A 13,928-nucleotide genomic window follows, 5' to 3' on the forward strand; every position below is an offset into this window, starting at 1 on the left:
TGTTTTACTTAGGGTTAGAATAAATGCCTATATAAACACTTTAAGGAATGTGAGAAACTCTTTTTCATCCCTTCTCATGCTGTTTATCTCTCACGCTCTCCCCTGCCTATTTCTCTCCCATTTTTCACTATCTCTTATCCTAAAAACACTATCCACCAAATAAATAAATCCTTCTCTCTTTTTTCTTGAGTTTTGTAAGCATTGAAGACTTACTTTTCAGAATCGTCTGAGAATTTTGATATATATTTCGTGGTCTTTCTCAAATTAATTTCTATATTGTTTGTGACTTTATTTTGAGTGAGCTTTTAGCTAAAAAAAGGTTTCTGGTTCGGTTTTAATCAAAACCTAATTTTCATATGCTTATCGTGGCTTCAAAAGTCATTCTTTTGCATCGATTCTTTTTGGAAACGTTAGGATTAAAGGTCTTTTATCTAAATCCTTAATCGAAAAATATTTTTATGAAATACATAATATTTTCCGATTATTTTGAAATCAGTGCGCAGACCTGATTCGCTGGTCTGGCCTATTTCTGATTTTCAAACTTTAAAATGTTTTCTGTGGATTCAAAAATTATGATTTTGCGTTGATTCTTTTTGGAGATACTAGTTTACATGTCTTCTTTTCAAAACACTAATCGAAAAATATTTTCATGCTATACATATTATTTTATGGTTATTTTACGATCGGTCCGCAGACAAGTTTTTCACAAGTTTTAAAGTAAGATGATATACTTGTTCTATTTTTAAGAAATAGTTAAAGGATGTTTTCACAAAGTGCTCAAATTTATGTTTTATAGTTATTTTTTTTACAGAGTCCTATTTTTCCCCCGGAACCCTAGTAGCCAAGGGTATTTTAGTAATTTCACGTTGAATGTCGTTTCTGAAAATTTCCAGAATCTAAATTATGTCTTGAAATCCGTTTCGAAGCTGATCCCCAAAAATATTTTCCATCGATTAGGTTCTAAGCCGCTTAGCTTTTCCGAGCCGTCTATTTTTTCCGAGCCGTGCACGACTAACGGTCGTAGTTTCCGAAACGAAGGTGAAAATAATCTCACTACAACACAGATTAGTTCAAAATAAAATACGATAAGTATATGATCTGAATGAGTTAATAATTTATTTTTTTTGAAATTGTTATTGTGTGATTGTTTGACACATGTGTGTTATGGTATGATATGGTATGGTATGATAAATTATGACTGATATGTTATGATATGTTGAGTTTATGATATCATATGGTATGGTATGTTATGTGATGATATGATATGGTATGGTATGTTATATGATGATATGTTATAAATTAGAATACTTATATCATGTTTTTATTTCTAGTCATGTTATCCTGTATATTTTATGTCATACGTCATTCATGCATGTAACAAAAATAAAAAAGTGAAAGGATAAAGATAAGCAAGGGAGTCGTACCGTCTCGAGCTACGGAGGTCTTAATGAGAATTTCTCGATCCGATTTAAGGGCCCAAATGGGGACATTTCTCGGGTCGAGGCCCTAATATGCTTATTAGCTAGAGCAAAGTGTGAGACCTTGCAACTCCATATCTTTGTCTCTAAAGTGCGCACTGAAATAGGTACGACTACCCTAGGGGCACCCCGAACTAAAAGCTAATAGAATCAAGAAAAGAATGATCAAGTCACCAATTAGTTTTAAAATACTAATAACCGGTTCATGCATTGCATTACTCTTTTTATTTTGTGAGCTTTATATTATTCTCGCTGAGCGTAAGCTCATTTCTTCAACAAAAAAAATATACGTCTGTGTTGTAGGTATACAACTTGCAAGGAACTGAGCAGGGCGGACTAGTGGCGTCGATAGCGAGATGGTTGAGTTATGGTTTTCATTTACAGAATAAGTCTTCCGCTACAAGTCTTTATGAAATAAATTTTAAAGTTTTTATTTTCAATTATTTCAAAGTTATGAAGTTTCAAAGAGTTTTCTACTTTGGCTGAGTTTTAGATTATGGATAATGTTTTAGTATGTTTGGTGCTATGTTTTGTTTCAAATTCGTATTTTCAATTTTGGTTAAGTACTTCTCATGAAATGTTTGATATGCAATCTTCATATTTGTCTTATATGCTTTTGTTTCTTTTTAAGATCTTTAAAATTTAGGTTCGCCTTTATTCGATGTGTTTTAAAAAAAAATTCCTCCAAGTTTTTCTAAAGATTTTTCTAAAGTTTAAAAAGTAAGATAAGTAAGACGGTCCGAAAAGTCGGGTCATCACACTTAAATCCTAAACCAAAAGACTAATCGTAAACTTGTTTAAACTTATTTTCAGCAAAATGTCTCTCAACCCTCTCTCAACCATCATTTCCTCAAACAAACTCGAAGGCGAAAACTACATTGATTGGAAATGTAACCTCGACATCGTCCTTACCGTTGACAAGCACAAGTGGGTACTCACCACCCTGCGTCCTCCTCAGACAAATGATGATTTGACTCAAGGGGACAAGGACGCCTTGGCGGCCTGGCTCTGCTCCGATGAGATTGCGAGGTGCTATATCTTAGCATCTATGAACAATGTGCTCCAGCAGCAGCATCGTGACATTTAGACAGCCGATGACATGCTCTATAATCTGCATGAGATGTTTGGAGGGCAAGGGCGTCAGGCTAGACAGCAAGCAGTCCGATAGTTTATGAACTGTCGCATGAAGTCTAGGACTCCTGTCAGAGACCATATGATGCTGATCATTAGTTATCTGAATGAAATGAAAATCCTAGGATCGGAGATTGATGGAGAGACTAAAATAGATATGATCATGGAAACTCTCCCCGAATCTTTAATACCTTCAAGCTGAATTACTCCACGAACAAGCTAGAGCACACTATTACCGAGGTAATGAAGGAGCTTCACACTGCTGAAGGTCTCACTAAGAGAAAGAGGAACCAAGGAGAGGCACATGCTACTAATCACAAAGCCTCCACCTCTATATCAAAGAAGAGAGCTCACAAGACCGAGAAGAAGAAGCAAGGCAAGGTTCAGAAGAAGAAGAAGCCCCGGGCAGTCAAGGTGGACAAGTCTAACGACAAATGTCACCACTGCAATGAACCCGGACACTTGCGCATGAACTGTCCTGCCTACCTCAAAACAAAGGAAAAATGTATTGTACTTATTACAGAAGCATGCTTAGTAGCTGATAATGTATCAACGTGGATTCTTGACTCCGCTGATACTAACCATATTTGTTGTTCCTTGACTGGTTTCAGGAAAAGCAAAAGCTTAGAGGAAGGTGACTTCTCCTTCAGATGGGGTGATGGGAGCTCGGTGTCAGCAAAGGTCGTGGAATCTGTGACGCTATCTTTTGAAGATCAAACTTTAAATTTGAATAATGTTTATTTTGTTACTTCCCTCGGGAAAAACTTGATATCTGTTGCTCGTCTTTGTGAGCAAGATTATTGTTTAAGTTTATTAAGAATGGAATTAGAATTTCTCTTTCCAATAATTCTTTCGTCACTCATGCATGTATGAAGAATGCTATTTTTTACATTTATCGTACACAACCTTCGCTTTTAGACACTGAAATAGATAACGATCTAGTTAAGGATCCAAAAAGGATCAAACTTTCTGATTCCTCCGATCTTATAAGATCAACATATCTCTGGCACTTAAGACTTGGTCATATCAGTCTAGACAGGATTAATAGACTTCACTAGTAGAAAAATGGATTTAATGGCGTTCAAAGTGCACCATTATAGAGAATTAATGTAACTTTTTGAATGCCATTAAAATAGGCGACATTAAAGATATATAATGTCGTTTAAACCAAAAAGCGCCATTAAATGTGCCGACGTGTCATATCCGCGTGGTAGAGTACTGGGAAGGGTTTTAATGGCGTTTCTCTTTCGAATGCCATTAAAAGTCTTGTCACGTCATACAACCCGCGAAATTCAAACTTTAAATGGCGCTGTAAAGTTGGCGCGTTATTTAAGCTATTATGGCGACATTTAACGGACCGCCATTATTTGTGGGTTTTTTTTTTTTTTTTATTCAAAAAGTTTCTTAATTATTGCTCTCAAAATAGATATTAATAATATCAGTAGCCTGCAATTCTGCATTCTTACATACATCAATAAAAATATAATCTTAATACCAAAAACCAACCAAGAAAAACAATACATGATACCATTCTTTTTCTTAAAAAAAAAAAAAAGAAACCATTCATAATACCATAATTTCTTCTATTTTCCAAGCTAGAAAAATATTTCTAACTATGATTCACAAGTTCATCAAAAATAAAAATAAAAACAATTAACATCCACCATATTCATAAGTTCAAACTATATCTAACGTCTTCACCAAGTTCATAAGGTCTAAGTATGTTTAACATATCCGTCTTTGTCTTTCTTGGAAATGTCATCTAAAAAAAATTGATACCATTCGTCACGAAACTCGTTGATGTCCACTTGATTGTAAGTGTCTTGATCGCACCACTAAAAATGATACCTACAAAAATGGAAAGTATTTGAAAACGGATGAAATGACATACCTGAACTCTCCCTTCGTACGAGATGAGAGTACCACCTTTCACATCTTCCAGGGTTTTGGGTGTAACCTGGTTCAGAAAATAAAAATTTTGAGCACAACACTGATGCATTAAAAGGTGAGGAAATTGATTTGCATACCTCCATACAGTACTCGTTTTTGTTCCTAATTAAATGACTTGAGATATCTGTAATGTCTAGTCAAGGAAAAAATAGTTGCAGAAAAGGATACTTTGCATTCCATATCTCACAAGTAAATTAACAAACTAGGATAAGTAATTGTAAAGGATACTCAAATCCACATTGGCGCCCAAGTTATCAGAGTTGGCAATGAATACATATTCTTTACCCTGCATAGGACGATAAAGTACAATGGTAAGTTACTGTGTTATAAAATATGGAGGGATGGCCTAAAGCTATAGCCTTGTAAAGGAGAGAAAGTGCGACGAGATTTATAAATTTTATATACTATTCTCACCTTAGATTATAAATCATCAAGCTTCCCGCTGTTCTTTAGGGATGGGAATAAGTCGCCATGGTCGGGTGGGTACCTTCATTACAAAAGAATCACGAACAGTATTATAACAAAAGTTATATAGCATCGGACACTACACAGCAAGGCAGGTTAGTGAAATCATTCTGATACCACAAAGACAAAGCATAAACACTCCTTACAGAATACCTAAATAAATAAAATGACATAATTTTTTTTTTAAGTAAGTTGTACAATGGAATCCATAAGCATACACGCAACGCCATAAAATTAAACTATGAAGAAAGAGTGATGAAAAAATCTAATCCATAGGATGGAAACAATAATTATAACATAAATCTCTGAAGGCGAAGGACCAGTGAGGATGGTTAATCTATATCTCTCCAAGTAGTAACTTGTTTGAATTATTCATAGAGCAATTTCAAACCTTTGTTTTTCCAGAACATATGATTATTCAATGTTCAGCCCACCTTGTAGGGTTCTCATAATATATCTTTTCTTATCTGCATGATCTCTATATCGAGCAGAAATACGTCTTACATACATTGAAAATGAAACATAGTTTTCAATTCTAAGGAATAGTAAGTATGCATCGAAGCCTTATTATCTCTTCAGTTGTATGCACTTCGTAAAGGAGATAGTTAGGATTTATAATTAGAACCAATATCACTGCAGAAGTTATAACTTCTGCGAAACTCATCTCCAATGTAGTTATTTCTGAGAACAACCCATATTAACCCACTCTATATCGATTCAAATGCTATATTGTTCCACCGGTATCACAATAAATATCTATACTTGTCATTATGCCAAGGATATGTTATCAATCAGAATTGATTTAAGTGTTATAAAAATTGTGTCTAGATAAATCTAGTAGTGTTGATTTATGGTAAGAAACTAATAACAGACTGGTATCACAATAAATATTTATACTTATTGTTGAAATTTAGAGAGAGAGAGATTCGAATCTGAGAAATATTCTTCTTGTTATTGATATGAAATTGTATCACATATTTATAGATATGATGGATACATTAGACTAGACTAAATACATGATCAGTGTAATAAATGTGCGTAATAACTACTTCTAGGAAATAGAGAATAATAAATATACACAGAGAACAAGACATAGGAAATAGAATGAAAAATAAATGCAACACTCTTTCCAAAGTGAGAAGAGTTCCAAGGAACCGGTTGGTTCCAAGATGTGAGGTCAGTTCGGAGTGAGCTGAGGTGGATTCCGAACTGAGGACGAACTGAATGTGAGATGAGCTGACGAACTGATGGTGAGACGAGCTGACGTGGTGATGGTGAGACGAGCTCACGAACTGATGGTGAGACGAGCTGACGAATTGAGACTAGCTAACGAACTGATTTTCTACACTCCCCCTCAAGCTTGATTTAATATGATGAAGAAATCGAGCTTGGATTGCACAGTTCGAAGAGGCTCGTCAATTGGATAGTCATTGAGTTGAACTTTCTCGTGCTTGGTCTCAATGTGAGGTGAGTGCGGACGAGTCTGAGGATGAGCTTGGACGTTACAAGGTTTCTCTGTTGAGATGCGAGCTTCGAGGACTTCGGCTCCATCTTGAGAGCTGAAAACTTCGGCGGGTTGGGCTACAACTTGTGTTGAGAGCTTGATGTGAGAAAAGCTTCGACGAGTCCGAGTTGGAATATGCTTGTTCAGTGATACAAGCTTCCACATGACTACAACTGATTTTCCTCCAAGCATGCCTGTCGCTTTTGCAGGTCTTCGTTCCTAGAGTTGCGTCTTGGAACAGAAGTTGAGTCTTGGAGCTGGTTCATGTTGTTGTGTGGAGTGGTGTTGGAGCTTGACTTGTTCGAGCAGCGTAGAGATCCTTCCAGCTTTGACATAGATGGTAGCTTTGAATCATGAGCTCGGCGTCTGAGTGAGAACTTGGCGGGACTACATCGGATAGTCATTGATCAAGTTTTCCCTCTGACTGAGTGATGAGCTCGTTGGATAAGAGCTTGGTGATGAAGTGAAGAGCTCATTTGGTGAGAGCCCGAATGTGTCGTTCACTTCTGATAGTTATTCTGTTCTCCCCCTGACTATCAGAAGTGGAGAAGAAATGATCTCTTGAGAGTGAAGACTTCTTAGTGGCGAGCTCGATGTAGTGGGGAATAATGTCCTGGCCGAAATGACACCAAGTGGATATGTCACCGAAGGGAAAAGGTCACCGGAGTAAGGCTCGGTTAAGAGCTGATTTGGTGACGAGATGATTCGGTGACGAGAAGACTTGGTGATGAGTGCGAGGTGCGGAGAGCTCGGCTTGATGATGAGAGCTCGCTGTGGAGAGCTCGAGATGGTGATCTCGTTGTGACGAGGTTGATATGGTGAGCTCGTTGTTGATAGGTGGCAGTGGTGAGCTCATTGTGATGAGGTCGAGGTGGTGAGCTCATTGTTACGAGGTCGAGGTGGTGAGCTCATTGTTATGAGGTCGAGGTGGTGAGCTCAATGATGTGTGCTCAGTGTGTGCCATTTCCCACTTTGGATAGTCATTGATTCATTTCTCCCCCTGACTATCCAAAGTACATGAATTTAAGCTTTGTGAATTTCTTCGAGTGAGAGGTCACCAATTGATATGTTTGGTGAGGATGTGACTCAGAGAGGAGATGACTCGGTGCAAAGCTGATACGTGGTGATGATGACACTCGGAATTCTTCACTTGGCAAATAGGCTTGACACTGAATACTTTGTTATCATAGGTGCACCACTTTGGATATGCATTGTTTTGGTTTTCCCCCTGACTATCGGAAGTGGGACGCTATATATATATGAAAATGTTACCTCGTAGTCACTTTTCCAAACAAGACTGAGGTCGAGGTCAAGATCCAAGTCGAGGTCGAGGTCCAAGACTGAGTGGCGAAGTCGAGGTCGAACTTGGAACGAGAGGCAAAGTCGAGGTCGAGCTTGGGACGAGTGGCGAAGTCGAGGTCGAGCTTGGGACGAGTGGCGAAGTCGAGGTTGAGCTTGGGAAGAGAGGCGAAGTCAAGGTTGAACTTGGAACGAGTGGCGAAGTCGAGATGCTGATTTGCGGAGCTGCGACAGACGTCCATGAATGAGAGATCAGAGAAGACTCGGTCGCAGAGGTGGCGCTGGCTCTGGGATCTCTGGCGACGTTGCGGGGTGTCCGCTGTGGATGGCGCCAGAGGTTGTGAAGTTGTCGGAGAACTAGGCTGCAAGAGTGAAGATGTCACCAAGTGGAGATGTCACCGAAGTGAAGAGGTCACCAAAGTAAGGCTCGGTGAAGAGCTGATTTGGCGACGAGAAGAATCGGTGATGAGGAGACTTGATGATGAGACTCTTGCGGATAGGAGGCCGTTTGGAAAAATTAGCCTTTGATGTTTTTGAATTTGGAAGATATGGAAGTGTGAAAGAGCTTTTGGCGTGAGGCCGTGAAATAAGCTCAGAGTTATTTTCCAGAGTCTATAATAAACTATATGTGAGTAATGAAATGGATAGAGCTTTTGGTATTGGACCAGGAAATAAGCTCATATAATTGTGTGAGAGTGAAATATGTATTTTTGTGTTCCGCTCGACGACGATCGCCGTCGGGCGGAGTTGGCGGAAGCTTTGAGGTCGAACTGCTCTACTGCTCTGATACCATGTTGAAATTTAGAGAGAGAGGGATTTGAGTCTGAGAAATATTCTTCTTGTTATTGATATGAAATTGTATCACATATTTATAGATATGGTGGATACATTAGACTAGACTAAATACATGATCAGTGTAATAAATGTGCGTAATAACTACTTCTAGGAAATAGAGAATAATAAATATACACAGAAAACAAGACATAGGAAATAGAATGAAAAATAAATGTAACACTCTTTCCAAAGTGAGAAGAGTTCCAAGGAACCGGCTGGTTCCAAGATGTGAGGTTAGTTCGGAGTGAGCTGAGGTGGATTCCGAACTGAGGACAAACTGAATGTGAGACGAGCTGACGAACTGATGGTGAGACGAGTTGACGAACTGAGACTAGCTGACGAACTGATTTTCTACACTTATTATTCTGCCAAGAAAAGAATACCAAAGACTTTGATGATTAAGACATTTTATAAGTGGTGGAAATAAATCCTACATCAGCTTTTTCAATCCAGGACCAATAAATTATGAAACCATGCCAAAATTATATGTAATGATCACACCAGTGCTTCATTAGAACCACAAAACATAGCATAAACAATACTCGATTATAATGTGTGAACCGCTAAAAAATTATAAGTTATATACTATGGAAATATGAGAAACTGTGAATCGTACCATCCTTCCTTCCCATGGTTCCCCTTTGACGGTAGTGGCGAAACATCATCCACCACCAAACAAGGATGCTGACTCTGAATGTACTCAGAAAAAAGAGAAGCATAAACTTTTATATTCTTGTAAGCAAATAATTGAAAATAGAGAGGTTATTATCAAGAATTTGAGCACGAAACCTGGTTGAAAGTATGAATTTCGACATTTGAGGAGTACTTCTCTACAATCTAAATTAAACACAAAAGTCAGAATCTACATCAAACAAAACTTTTAAAGAAACTTAGAAAAACATTCACCTTCAACGTATCATCCGTATTTGGAATTGAGACTCTCAATCTGAATAACAATAAGGTCCAGAAACGTCAACCCATCGCGAATTTCGATGACTGATCTGTGAGTCAAAAAGTTTGTAGTCAGTTTAGGTTGTGTGAAACCTGAACTCAAACAGCTTGTATCGATAATTCAACTATGATGGATCCAACAGCAACTAAAAATATATTTCTACGTGCATGATCTAATAAAATGATCAAACCATTAAAATGATTTGAATGTTTCTGCAGTTTATAAACAGAATCATATTCAATATTGCCTGTGTAAGACTATAACAAGGATTCTTAAGTCTACTGAGCATCATAGTTTGATCCTAAGATTATATATGTATTTTTAGGTAGCCCTGTTGTAAATATCAATGAGTGAAATAGCTACCTAGTACAATATCCCATAGGAATTTCTGATATTAAGTTCTGCTAAGCTATTGACAGAGAGTGGTGATCAACTAGAAACATAAAAATGCATAACTATCTGCAATATTCAGAATCAAACACATTCAGAATCAGCAATCTACAAAACACAGAAAAAAAGCCTATTGATTATGAATACACTATCAAATAACCCGAATCATCAAACAAAACGCTGAAAGAAAAAACAAATACACTATCAAGTGTTGACATTAAATCAAACACATGGAGGGCAATATTTTTACAACATGAAATCGAGATACAATATCTTTTCACTAACGCCATTACAGAGGCGCCATTGAAAGCCCTTTTTCTACTAGTGCTTGTGAGGGACGGTCCATTCCAAGCCTCTGCAATAGGTTCATTGCCTACTTGTGAATATTGTATAGAAAGAAAAAGGACTAAACGACCTTTCTCTGCTAATGGTCGAAGAGCCACTGAGTTGTTGGAATTCGTACATTCTGATGTGTGTGGTCCACTCAATACAAAGGCACGGGGAGGATACGAATACTTCGTTACCTTCACCGATGATTACTCAAGATACGATTTTGTCTATCTTCTCAAACACAAATTCGAGACCTTTTACATATTTAAGGTCTTACGGGCTTTAGTGGAAAACCAAACTGGCAAATAAATCAATACCCTTCGATCCGATCGAGGTGATGAGTTTACGTCTGGAGAGTTCGATGACTTTTTTAAAGAAGAAGGTATCGCTTCTCAGCTTACATTCTTAACCAAGTCTCATCTAAAATGGTTCAATGGGACTCCTTATGAATGATGGACTGGGCGTAAAGTAAATCTAGGCCACATCAGAATTTGGGGTTGCCCTGCACATGTGCTAAGGCAAAAGACTAGCAAGTAGGCTAGTATGTCAGAATTATGTCTGTTTGTTGGATATCCGAAGAAAACCAAAGGTTTCACATTCTATATTCCCGAGGACAACAAAACGTTTGTTATCACGAACGCTCGTTTCCTTAAGGATGACTTTATGAAATATGTAAAACCTAGAGGCAAAATTGTGCTTGAAGAAAAGTTGGGTGAGGAGGCTTCCACCTCATCTGTAAGAACTGTTCTTACCCAAACTGAAACACAACCTAACTCATCAAAATCTCGTCAGGTAGTACTTCGACGTAGTGGGAGGGCTTCTAAAAAGCATGACAAGTACATGTCTTACGGAGATACTCTCTTAGCCGTCTCTGACATGGATGACCCTGTTTCCTATAGCCAAGCAATGGCTGGATCATAATCAAATCTTTTGGCTTGGCGCCATGAAAGTTGAACTACATTCGATGTATGTCAGCAAAGTCTGAAAACTTGTAGACCTTCCCGAAGGGTGTATGTGGATATCCAATAAGAAAAGGGGTCCGTATGGGAACATTGAGACGTTCAAAGCATGACTAGGGGCTAATGTGTTGTCAATGGTGCCCACAAGAACAGTAGTAGTCTTTCTTTATGTACATCTGAAGTAATATAGTCTCACGAGGACTCTTGCTTGTAGCTGTTGAATCATTAATAAAAGTTGAAACGTTCATTCATTCTTCCTTGTCTGTTTGAAGCTTTATGGTAAAGTATAGTCTTTAGTCCTTAAACAAACCTAACAACATTTGAAGAGACAAATGTAGATTTGCATGAACAAACTCTTCATGGTTTGCTTAGAACAATATATTCGCAATCTAAGGATCAAAGGACTATTGATCTCAGTACGATCGTTAGGAGAATCTATGATGTTTCGTTATGGGGCATAGAGAGTTGGAGATTCTATAGTTCTTCTAGGTATCTTTTGAATGTCTTGAATTGACCAGTGCACTTCTAGAGACAGAATAAGAACAAATAATTTAACCTCTTATGTCTCGAAGTCACTACATATGAATTGCATCGGGCTTACCTCAATCCTGAAATGAGACATGTCATTTCATAGCTTACGTATTCTCATTTGAGAAAGTTAGAGTTTTAGATTCACTATGTGATATGGACAAGACCTATTGGTGAAATACTAAGTTATGAAGATTTCATGAGTGACTTTGTGAAGATCTCATAGATATGGAATTCATGTACAAGATTGCTGAAATGCAATGTATATCACCTCAAGCTTTGATCCTTGGAATGTGAATAAATAAACTGGCCAGTGTCCAAATTGAGTCATGACTCTTTTGGATGAATCAATGTGACTTGTTAGCTCCTCGTCAATACATTGTTTCTAACTTATTCGCAAGCGACAAAGGAGTTGAGGAAATAACAGCTAGGAGGGTACAATGGTAATTTTGTAAATCCCCATCTAGTTGATGAGATTCATGAAGGGTAAACATAGATAATATTCAGTGGATATGCCCTCGAAACAGCCGCTTATATTCTGAACCAAGTTCCGTCAAAGACGGTTCCTGGTACTCCTTATGAACGATGGACTGGCCGTAAAGTGAATCTTGGCCGAATCAAAATCTGTGGTTGCCCTGCATTCGTGCTGAGGTAGAAGACTACCAAGTTGGCTAGTAGATCAGAATTGTGTCTGTTCGTTGGATATCCAAAGGAAACCAAAGGTTTCATTTTCTATAGTCCCGAGGTTGATAAGACTTTCGTTAGCACGAATGCTCGTTTCCTTGAGGACTCTTTGAAAGACGTGAAACCTAGAAGCAAAATTGTGCTTGAAAAAAAGTTGGGTGAGGAAGCTTCTACCTCATCTGTAAAAACTGTTCTTACCCCAACTGAAACACAACCTAACTCATTAGAATCTCGTCAAGTAGTACTTTGACGTAGTGGGAGGGCTACTCAAAAGCCTGACAGGTACATGTCCTATGGAGACTCTCTCATAGCAGTCTCTGACATGGATTATCCTGTTTCCTATAGCCAAGCGATGGCTTGTTCTGAATCAAACCTTTGGCTTGACGCCATGAAAGTTGAAATGCACTCGATGTATGTCAAAAAATTCTGGAAACTTGTAAACCTTCCTGAAGGGATTATACCCGTCAGGCATAAGTGGATATACAAGAAGAAAAAGGGTCCGGATGGGAACGTCGAGATGTTCAAAGCACGACTTGTGGCTAAGGGTTATACCCAACAAGAAGGGATTGACTATGAAGAAACCTTCTCGCCAGTCGCGATGCTTAAATCCATCCGCATACTCCTATCCATAGCTGCAGCTCTCGACTATGAGATCCGGCAAATGGATGTCAAGACAGCCTTCCTAAATGGCAATCTTGACGAGCGCATTTACATGGCTCAACCAGACGGTTTCGTGGAAAAAGGGCAAGAGACCAAGATTTGTGAGTTACTTAAGTCCATTTATGGACTAAAGCAAGCATCTAGGTCATGGAATATTAGATTCGATGAAACTGTGAAAATCTTCGGCTTTGAACAGTCAATAGATGAGCCTTGTGTTTACAAGTTAATACACGAAGGCGAAGTTGTGTTTCTGGTACTATATGTCGATGATATATTACTCATAGGTAACGATGTGGGTAAATTATCTAAGGTTAAGGTTTGGTTAGCAAAGAAATTCGATATGAAGGATCTTGGAGAAGCCGTGTACATTCTGGGGATCCAAATCTTTCGAGATAGGAAAAACCGGACCCTATCGCTCTCTCAAGCTTCTTATATTGATAAGGTGTTGGATCCCTTCTCGATGCAAGACTCCAAGAAGGGCCAAACACCATTTAGGCATGGAGTCTCACTCTCTAAAGGACCAGCCTCTTAAGACTGCACAAGAGATTGAAGACATGAGGAAAATTCCTTACTTCTCTGCCGTAGAAAGCCTTATGTATGTTATGCTTTGCACTAGACCTGACATCTGTTTCGCCGTTGGCGTAGTTAGCCGTTTCCAATCCAACCCTAGACCCGAGCATTGGATTGCTATTAAGCATGTTCTTAAGTATCTTCGAAGAACTAGGAACTTGATGCTTACATACTCAGGTATTGACCTGACTATG

General features: G+C 38.3%; 1 pseudogene; it reads right to left on the reverse strand.

The window, feature by feature from the left end:
* Positions 1 to 10,293, reverse strand: part of LOC149402746 (UTP--glucose-1-phosphate uridylyltransferase-like) — a 31,630-nt pseudogene extending 21,337 nt beyond the window's left edge.
* Positions 10,294 to 13,928: the final 3,635 nt, after the last annotated feature.

This window comes from Urtica dioica, chromosome 3 (genome assembly GCF_054948205.1).
Source record: "Urtica dioica subsp. dioica isolate 48M chromosome 3, U.dioica_male_clone48M_v1_H2, whole genome shotgun sequence".
NCBI classification, from domain to species: domain Eukaryota; kingdom Viridiplantae; phylum Streptophyta; class Magnoliopsida; order Rosales; family Urticaceae; genus Urtica; species Urtica dioica.